Genomic DNA, 9,194 nt, shown 5'->3' with positions numbered 1-9,194 from the left:
GCTGCACTTTTTTTTTTTTTTTTTTAGATGGAGTTTTACCCTATCGCCCGGGCTGGAGTGTAGTGGTGCAATCTCGGCTCACTGCAACCTCTGTCTCCTGGGTTCAAGCGATTCTCCGGCCTCAGCCTCCTGAGTAGCTGGGACCACAGGTGCAAGCCACCAAGTCCAGATAATGTTTGTATTTTTAGTAGAGACGGGGTTTCACCGTATTGGCCAGGATCCGCCCGCCTGGGCCTCCCAAACTGCTGGGACTACAGGTGTGACCCACCGCGCCAGGCGCGAAATGATTTCTTAGTGTGAGTCATGGTCAGAAAATTTTGGAAGCCACTGGTAGGCGCCCCCCAGCTTGACATACTGATTTTCAGACAATAGCCGGTTTGCAAATCGCACGCTTCGGAAATCAAACATTTCCGGCCTGTGGGCGGAGCTGTCTTAGCAGGAATCCGCCGCCAGGAGGCGCGCGTACCCCGCCGGGAGTGGGTTTTGCTCCATCCCATACTCAGACCGTCCAAGCCGGTGATTTCCTTCTGGTCGGTTTATGTATGAGAAGCCCTGCCTTCGAATACAGTTCACAGAGCAGAGCCCTGCAGGGTGTTTTAGGCGGCTAAAAAGGGAAGTGGCTCTCCTAAGACTCTCTCGGTCCAGAGAGCTCATTAAATGCCTCCCGCGCCGGAAGAGGTCCCCGCCCCCGGAGCTCGTATCCCACTGGGGAGGGCACACACGAACCCCATTCGCGACCCTGTCAGTGCAGGGAGGCTCCGGCCTGGGGCCGAAGAGCTAAGTCTGTATGGTGCCTGACAGCACGGGGTAGTGCCCCGCCTGGCCTGGCCACCTGCTGGCTGTGTGACCTTGGGAATCGTGCTTGGCCTTGCTGTGCCTTGGTTCCCTCCACTATAAAATGGCAGGGATAACAATCACTTCATAGGGTTCCAGGCATTGCATAAGTTAATACATGCAAAGCGCTCAGAAGGGATGGGGCATGTTTGTCGAACCCATTGTTAAAAATTCCCATTTTAGGCCCGGTGCGGTCGCTCACGCCTGTAATCCCAGCACTTCAGGAGGCCGAGGCGGGTGGATCACCTGAGGTCAGGAGTTCGAGACCAGCCTGGCCAACATGGTGAAACACCGTCTCTACTAAAAATATAAAAATTAGCTGGGCGTGGTGGCATGGGCCTGTAATCCCAGCTATTCGGGAGGCTGAGTCAGGAGAATTGCTTGAACACGGGAGGCGGAGGCTGCAGTGAGCTGAGATCACACCACTGCACTCCAGCCTGGGTGACAGAGTGAGACCCTGTCTCAATGTCTGAAATAAATAAATCTTATTTTACAGAAGAGAAAACCAAGGGCAAGAGCAGGGTAGTGAATCACCAAGCCCGCATTTTTTTTTTTTTCTCTCCGTAGGAAGATCTCCAAGTTGAGTTACCAGAGTTTGGAAGGCTGTGTGCCTGGGGATGAAGAGAGGCTGGTTAATGGGTACAAACACACGATTAGATAGAAGGAATAAGCTCTTTCTGAGACGGAGTCTCCTCCCTCTGTCGCCCAGGCTGGAGTGCAGTGGCATAATCTCGGCTCACTGAAACCTCTCCCTCCTGGGTTCAAGCTATTCTCCTGCCTCAGCCTCCTGAGTAGCTGGGATTACAGGCGTGCACCACCACGCCAGGCTAATTTTTGTACTTTTAGTAGAGACGGTGTTTTGCCACGTGGCCAGGCTGGTCTCGAACTCCTGACCTCAAGTGATCCACCCGCCTGGGCTTCCCAAAGTGCTGGAATTACAGGAATGAATCACAGTGCCCAACCCTTATTTTATTTTATTTTTGAGACGGAGTCTTGCTCTGTCACCCAACTGGAGTACAATGGTGTGATCTTGGCTCACTGCAACCTCCACCTCCCGGGTTCAAGTGATTTTCCCACCTCAGCCTCCAAGTAGCTGGGATTACAGGCACCCACCACCATGCCTGGTTAATTTTTGTATTTTTAGTAGCTGAGGATAATGGCTTCCAGCTCCATCCATGTCCCTGCAAAGGACGTGATCTCATCCTTTTTTATGGCTGCATAGTATTCCATGGTGTATATGCACCACATTTTCTTTATCCAGTCTATCATTGATGGGCATTTGGGTTGATTCCATGTCTTTGCTATTGTGAATAGAAAAGCACAGATTTATTGAAGACAGTTCAGAGTGGGAGCGGGATCGAGCCAGCAGCTCAAGAGGCTCCCCAATTAGGGTTTGTAATAAGCTAGAAGGAACCCGGCAACACCCCTAGGCGCCCTTCAGAGGCCTCCAATTGGTTACATGCTATGAAGGATTGGCTCACGACCAATCAGGGGCCATAGTGGAGACCCGGCCCGCAGTCAGTCAGAGGCTGATGTGGCTTGTTATCATGGGAGTGAGAATGTGGCCTGTGCGCCACACCTGCGCTCTCCTGTCTGTAGGAACTGGCTGCACCTGCTGAGCTCCCGTTCCCCTAATCCTCTATTCTCCTGCCACAAAACTCATGGAAACAAAGTAGAATTAGAACCGTGGTTGCTGGGGGTTAGGAGGAGAGAAACATGGACAGATGTCAGTAAAAGGGTAGAAACTCGGAGTTACAAGATCAGGTCAGCCCAACATGGTGGCTCACACCTGTAATCTTAGCACTTTTGGAGGCTGAGGTGGGAGGATTGCTTGAGGCCAGGACTTTGAGACCAGACTGGACAACATAGTGAGCTCTCGTTTCTTTCTTTTTTGTTTTGAGACAGAGTTTTGCTTTTGGCATCCAGGCTGGAGTGCAATGGCGTGATCTCAGCTCACTGCTACCTCTGCCGCCCAGGTTTAAATAATTCTCCTGCCTCAGTCTCCCTAGTAGCTGGGATTAGAGACATCCACCACCATGCCCTGCTAATTTTTGAATTTTTAGTAGACACAGCATGATTACAGGCGTGAGGCCTGCCTTGGCCTCCCAAAGTGCTGGGATTACAGGCATGAGCTACCATGCCTGGCCTTACTTATTTATTTTTGAGACAGAGCCTCACTCTGTTGCCCAAGCTGGAGTGCAGTGGTGCAATCTCGGCTCACTGCAAACTCTGCCCCCTGAGTTCAAGTGATTCTCGTGCCTCAGCCTCCTGAGTCACTGGGTCTGCAGGTGTGCCCCACCACATCTGGCTAATTTTTATGTTTTTGGTAGAGATGGGGTTTCACCATGTTGGCCAGGCTGGTCTTGACCTCCTGACCTCATGTGGTCTGCCCGCCTCAGCCTCCCAAAGTGCTGGGATTACAGATGTGAGCGACTGTGCCTGGCCTGGGTGCCTTGTTTTAATGACTTCCTTTCTGTCCCACAACAGCCCTGTGATTTAGGTGTATTGTGTCCATTTTACTGAGGAGTAAGATGACTTGCCCAAACTCAGGCTCTATTTATTTATTTATTTATTTAGACACAGAGTCTCACTCTGTCACCCAGGCTGGAGTGCAGTGGGACGATCTCAGCTCACTGCAACCTCTGCCTCCCGGGTTCAACCAATTATCTGCCTAGTCTCCCCAGTAGCTGGGATTACAGGTGCCCGCCACCATGCCAGGCTAATTTTTGTGTTTTTAGTAGAGACGGGGTTTCACCGTCTTGCCCAGGCTGGTCTTAAACTCCTGACCTTGTGATTCACCCACCTCAGCCTCCCAAAGTGCTAAGATTACAGGTGTGAACCTCCACACACAGCCTTTTTTTTTTTTTTTTTTTTTTTTAATGTTAAAATGGGGACCACTCGGACTTGGTTCTCTCGCTCTCCCTCTTCTGAAGGAGGAGAATGGTTGTCAATGGGGAATGACAGTTGCAGCAAAGCAACCCCAGGAGCTGGCTTCTCGTTCTGGAGAGCGCCCTGTGCCTCCTCTGCCTGGTTTCCTGTGCTTTACACATCCAGAGAAGCTTCTGTAGTAATGAACCATAGATGCGATGCCTCAAAAGTGTCATCTTCAAACTCACTCTGAATTGAAAGTATAATCTTCAGCCAGGTATGGTGGCTCATGTCTGTAATCCCAGCACTTTGGTAGGCAGAGGCAGGCAGATTGCTTGAGCCCAGGAGTTCAAGACCAACCTGGGAGACATGGCGAAACCCTGTCTCTACTAAAAATACAAAAATGAGCCTGGCATGGTGGCTCACAATTGTAGTCCCAGGTACTTGGGAGGCTGAAATAGGAGGATCACTTCAATCTGGCAGGTTGAGGCTACAGTGAGCTGAGATTGCACCACTGCACTCCAGCCTGGGGGACAGAGTGAGACCCTGTCTCAAAAAAGAGTATACTCTTCAAACTCAAGCTCTTCATTGGGGATGGGGCTGAAATCTGAGTCCAGTTCTGGCTGTCACACCAATATGACTCCCACGCACTTGCTGGTGTCCTGTTTCCATGGAGAACTCTTCACTTTGGAACCATCCCTGACGTCTCTCTCTCCAACTGAAGCCCAAAGCCCAGGCCCCTCGGGGGCTGTCCCTTGTGGATCTTGATCTCTGAGTACTCGGTGGTGCTGGGGGCCTCCTGGTCCGCAGGCTCCCGGAGCCTCAGCCCCTGGAAGCTGAGGGAGGCGTAGTAGAGCTCCTGCTCTTCCCCCTGCCCTGGGGTGGGGGTGGCTGCACCTGGGGGCAGGTGGTCTTGGGAGCTGCCTGCCGAGCATTCATGCTGGTGACCCTGAATGCAAGGGAGAAAGGGGGTCAAATTAGGATCTTGGGGGCTAAGCAAGAGCAAGGAGGGTGCACAAGAGGACCTGGAAGCTGAGCATTTCCTGTTTCACCTACTCATTCCACAGACGCTGGCTGGGCCCTCATCCATTCACTCATTCAGCAAGTATTTGAGAACAATAACATCTGGCTCTTGGTAATTCACTGCCAGGCTCATAAAATCCAGACTCACAAAATCCTCACCACAATCCAGACTCATAAAATCCTCACCACAATCCACTGGTGAGACACTATGGTCCCCATGATCAGATGGAGAAATGGAGGCTGAGTAAATACCCCAAACCCACACATCTAAGCAGTGGTCAGGCCAGGATTCACGTCCAGGTCTCTCTGACGCCAGCGCCCGCTGCCCTTATGGAACAGCTCCCCTGTGCCAGCCCCTGGATATTCCCAGGGGAACTAGGGAGACACCATCCCTGACCTCAGGCAGCTTGCAGTGTGGAAGGAGAAGCAGACATTAAAGCTCTAGTCAATCAAGTTACTATCTAACTGCAAATTATAAGTGGATGCCCAGGAAGGAGGAGGTGCGAGAAAGATGGGGATTTGTTCGGACCTTGACTGACCTCAGGGACCTCGGAAGATCTACTCAAACACAAAGATGGAGCGCAGGGAGAGGATGGACAGGCCCAGGGAGACCTTGGTTCTGGGAGGGGACATGGGGAGCAGGGGGGAGGGTGCCCCCCAGATCATGGGACTTGGGACTGCATTGATGGGGACCCAGGAGCAAAATCTTATTTGGGGCACAGTGATTCTGTAAGGCACCAAGAGGAGTGCCCATGGCCATCCAGGCAAGGGGAACAGCTGGGGCCCCAGCAGAGAGAGGCTGGGCTCTCACCTGGGAGATGGGCCCCAGGGTGGAGGGCATGTCCTGCTCCGCTGCTGCCCTCTTGCGAGCTTCCTTCCTGCATGTCTTCACCCTGAGGGAAGAAGCACTGTCCTTCAGTCTTCAGGCTGGCCCAGAGCCTGGGGTGACTGCTTCCCACATGGCTTAGCAGAGGCTGGAAGGCCGTGGAGGCCAGTGGGGTGGGGACATATCCATGGGGTGACTTCCACAGTGAGAACTGGGGACCCTCATAGATGGCCTGGATCAGGGCTCTGGAGCAGACCCCTGCTCTGATTCTCTTGCCCAAGGTCCAGTTCTTACACCCACTGCCCTATCTAGATTCCTGCAGCTGGGACTGTCTGGGATTCTAGAACCCTCTCCCTTACCACACCCTGCATTGCCTGCCCTCCCAGGGATGACACTTACCTGAAGATGACGAGGCAGGAACAGAGAGCGAGCAGGGCAGCGACACCAGCTCCCAGGGCAGCCCCCAGGCCAACTCCTCCCCCACGCTCCAGCTTCCCTGCATGGGAGCAGGGTTTGGAGTGGTGTTCTCCTAGCCCTGAGACCCCTCCTGCCCCTTCCTCCCACAGACCTAGAGCTCTCAGATTCTTCAGCCCCAACTGAGGCAGAAATTTAAAAATAAATATGCATTCATTCACTCCAAGAAAAGTAACAGGCAAGGCAAGGGTTAAAAAAAAAAAAAAAAGAACCGTTTTCCTCTGCTTAGCAAGCTCACTTCAAGGACAGTTATGAGATAATACTGTTTAAAAGGCCAAGGCCAAAGGAATAGGATCCAGACACACCCCCTTCCAGAGCAAGGTTGAAGGAAAAAAAGAAAAACAAATTTCCTTTCTGCTACTCCTTTCCCTGGCTTCTTAAGCATAACTATGTTTTACAAAAGTCTGTATTTAGCCAGTTCTTTTTTTTTTTTTTTTTTGACACAGCTACAAGGCCACCAGCTATGCAAAGCCACAAGTTATGCTATACTATAAATCATGTGACCTATCATATAATGAACTGCCTCTGTTTTACTTTCGTAAGTCCGCTCATAAAAATCCTGCTCTGTGTTTGTTTAATGCTCAGCTTTTTAGATGCGAATCTCCTGAGCTGGTGTGCACCTAAGATAAACAATCCTCCTGTTCTCCGTATCGGTCTCTCCAGTCCTCAGTTTCCCGCAGCATTTTTGGCGACCACAAAGGGACCAGAGACAGCAGGTTTACTGCCTCCTTTGCCCCTGGGAGCTGGAGACCCAGGCCTCGGGAGACCTGTGACCCCAGGTGCCACCGGGAGAACGTTAGCCTGGAGAAGAAATCAGCTCTCCCCTGACCTGGCGCCCCTACCCAGCAGCGCAACAAAACCTGAAAGGAGCTACAGAACGATTTCGGAAACAGTGCACTTCAGGAACCGCAGTAATTTGGGGCCCAAGGCAGGACCCATCCCGTAGGGACGGAAGGGGAGCCTGATCACTTCCTGGGGTGTGCCTAGTAGTCCGATCCAGAGGGGCTGGGGGCGGCGAAGAGTGGCTTGTCAATTTGGATGAAACTCACACCCCAAGCAATACGAGACACGAGAATGGCTCGCTAAGTCGATTAGGAAAAGGAAACGGGAGGTGGCGAGCCACCCCAACTAAGGAACTGGAGGTGGCGAGAGTGGCTTGCCACCCCAATTAGGACCATAGGAACTGGGAGTGGGGAAGTGTGTAAAAGTGTGTAAATGTAGAGGCCTAATTAGGCTCATCAGTCACAAAGTGAGAAGTCACAAATCTTAGTGTGGACTCGGTGCTCCGAGCAAAGTGTGGGGCCGACTACCACTAGTGGCGATCTGCATACGGCTAATCGGAGCTGTCCTAAAGCTCAGAGTCGTAGCAGCAATAAGGAACTCTCCAAAGCCAAGTAGTGTCTAAAAACTCCCATGATAGGAGACAGTATAGTCGGCGGAAACAAGAGGAAGAGCGAGTGAGTGCACTGCCCCATAAAGAAAGGAATTGAGGCCGGGCACGGTGGCTCAAGCCTGTAATCCCAGCACTTTGGGAGGCCGAGACGGGCGGATCACGAGGTCAGGAGATTGAGACCATCCGGGCTAACACGGTGAAACCCCGTCTCTACTAAAAAATACAAAAAAAAAAAAAAACTAACCGGGCGAGGTGGCGGGCGCCTGTAGTCCCAGCTACTCCGGAGGTTAAGGCAGGAGAATGGCGTGAACCTGGGAGGCGGAGCTTGCAGTGAGCTGAGATCTGGCCACTGCACTCCAGCCTGGGCGACAGAGCGAGACTCCATCTCAAAAAAAAAAAAAAAGAAAGAAAGGAATAGAAGGACAGTCATCAAAACTTACTCCATTGAAGCGCACGTGACAAAACTTTAAGAAAGGTTTTTCTGGGGATTATAAAGTTAAGCGAATCCCCCAGAGGTTGAGAACTCTCTGTGAATTAGAATGACTTTCCTTTGATGTTGGACGGCTGACCGAAGAAACTGTAGACTAGAAAACAATTGGCCATATATTTAAGATGGTGACAGCCTGAGTATCCTTATCAGTTTCCTTATATTGATTCATGGTTAAATATAGGACAGACAAGACCAACCTGGATCCAGCCCTGTTTAGCAGCTTATCGCAAAACACTTGTAGCCCCAACCAAAAGTAAAAGTAAGAGCAGCTTTGCCGACTGACACGAAGTTAAAAGAAAAATCCCAGAAAGAGCAACAGAAGCCAGTTTTGCAACAGCTGCCAGAGGAAACAGATTCCTCCTCCATATGTCCCAGCCTACCCGCCTTTACTGAGGCCAACAGCCCTCCGGAACCAAATTCAAGAGCTAGCACGCCCCAAGTCTCACCCTGAAGGGAAGGATCCGAGCCTCAAAAGGCCAGGGAAGGAAGTCAAAATAGTCAAGCAGGCCGTCTTAGATCTGGCTGTGCTTGAGCTATGCAAATGCCTGTCAGGGAGATGTGAGGACCCATTTATTATAATAACCGAGGCCAGGTTCGGGGGCAAACGGACCTTCATCCATCAGCCCTTTTTGACTACTGATCTACTAAACTGGAAACCTCATACTCCCTCCTACACAGAGAAGCCCCAAGCCCTTACAGATCTGATACAGATCTGATCTTTCTGACACACAATCCAACCCGGCCAGATTGCAAGCAGCTTTTCCTAATGTGATTTAACACTAAAAAGTGCAGGAGAGTAACTTAGGCAGCTCTCCGCTGGCTAAAACCCCACGCACCAGCAGAGGCAGGGCATGCTCAGCCATGCACTCAAGGTCAGTTCTCAGACACAGATCCTAACTACGACCCAGAGAATGCAACTCAGCTTCAGCGTTTGCACAGGTACCGAGAGGCACTTCTGCAAGGCATGAAAGCTGGTGGAAAGAAAGCAATTAATAGAAGAAAAATTTCAAAAGTGCTTCAGAGAGCTGATGACAGCCAAGTCAGTTTTATAAAAAGCTTTGTGAAGCATTCCGGCTTTACACCCCATTTGACCCTGAGGCTGCTGAAAATCAGCGCATGGTAAGCACAGCCTTTGTAGGGCAAGCCGGGGGTGACATCAAGCGGAAGCTGCAGGCATGAATGCCACCCAGCTTATCAAAGTGACCACCAAGATGTACATTAACCGTGACCAGGGAACAAAACGAGAAAGAGCAAAAGCAACAAGCAAGGCGCCAAGCAGCTAGGCA

General features: G+C 51.3%; 1 protein-coding gene across 1 annotated transcript in view; it reads right to left on the bottom strand.

Annotated features, from left to right (window-relative positions):
• Nucleotides 1-9,194, bottom strand: part of NUP62 (nucleoporin 62kDa) — a 59,454-nt gene that overhangs the window by 39,775 nt on the left and 10,485 nt on the right. Inside the window, exon 2 of the mRNA XM_011946334.1 lies at nucleotides 5,537-5,618. The gene's annotated coding sequence lies outside the window, so the exon portion shown is untranslated. The remainder of the gene's footprint in view (nucleotides 1-5,536; nucleotides 5,619-9,194) is intronic.

Source organism: Colobus angolensis, unplaced genomic scaffold (genome assembly GCF_000951035.1).
Source record: "Colobus angolensis palliatus isolate OR3802 unplaced genomic scaffold, Cang.pa_1.0 Scaffold25, whole genome shotgun sequence".
In the NCBI taxonomy this organism is placed as follows: domain Eukaryota; kingdom Metazoa; phylum Chordata; class Mammalia; order Primates; family Cercopithecidae; genus Colobus; species Colobus angolensis.
The sequence above is the reverse complement of the archived record's forward strand: the minus strand, read 5'-3'. Positions and strand labels throughout refer to the sequence as shown.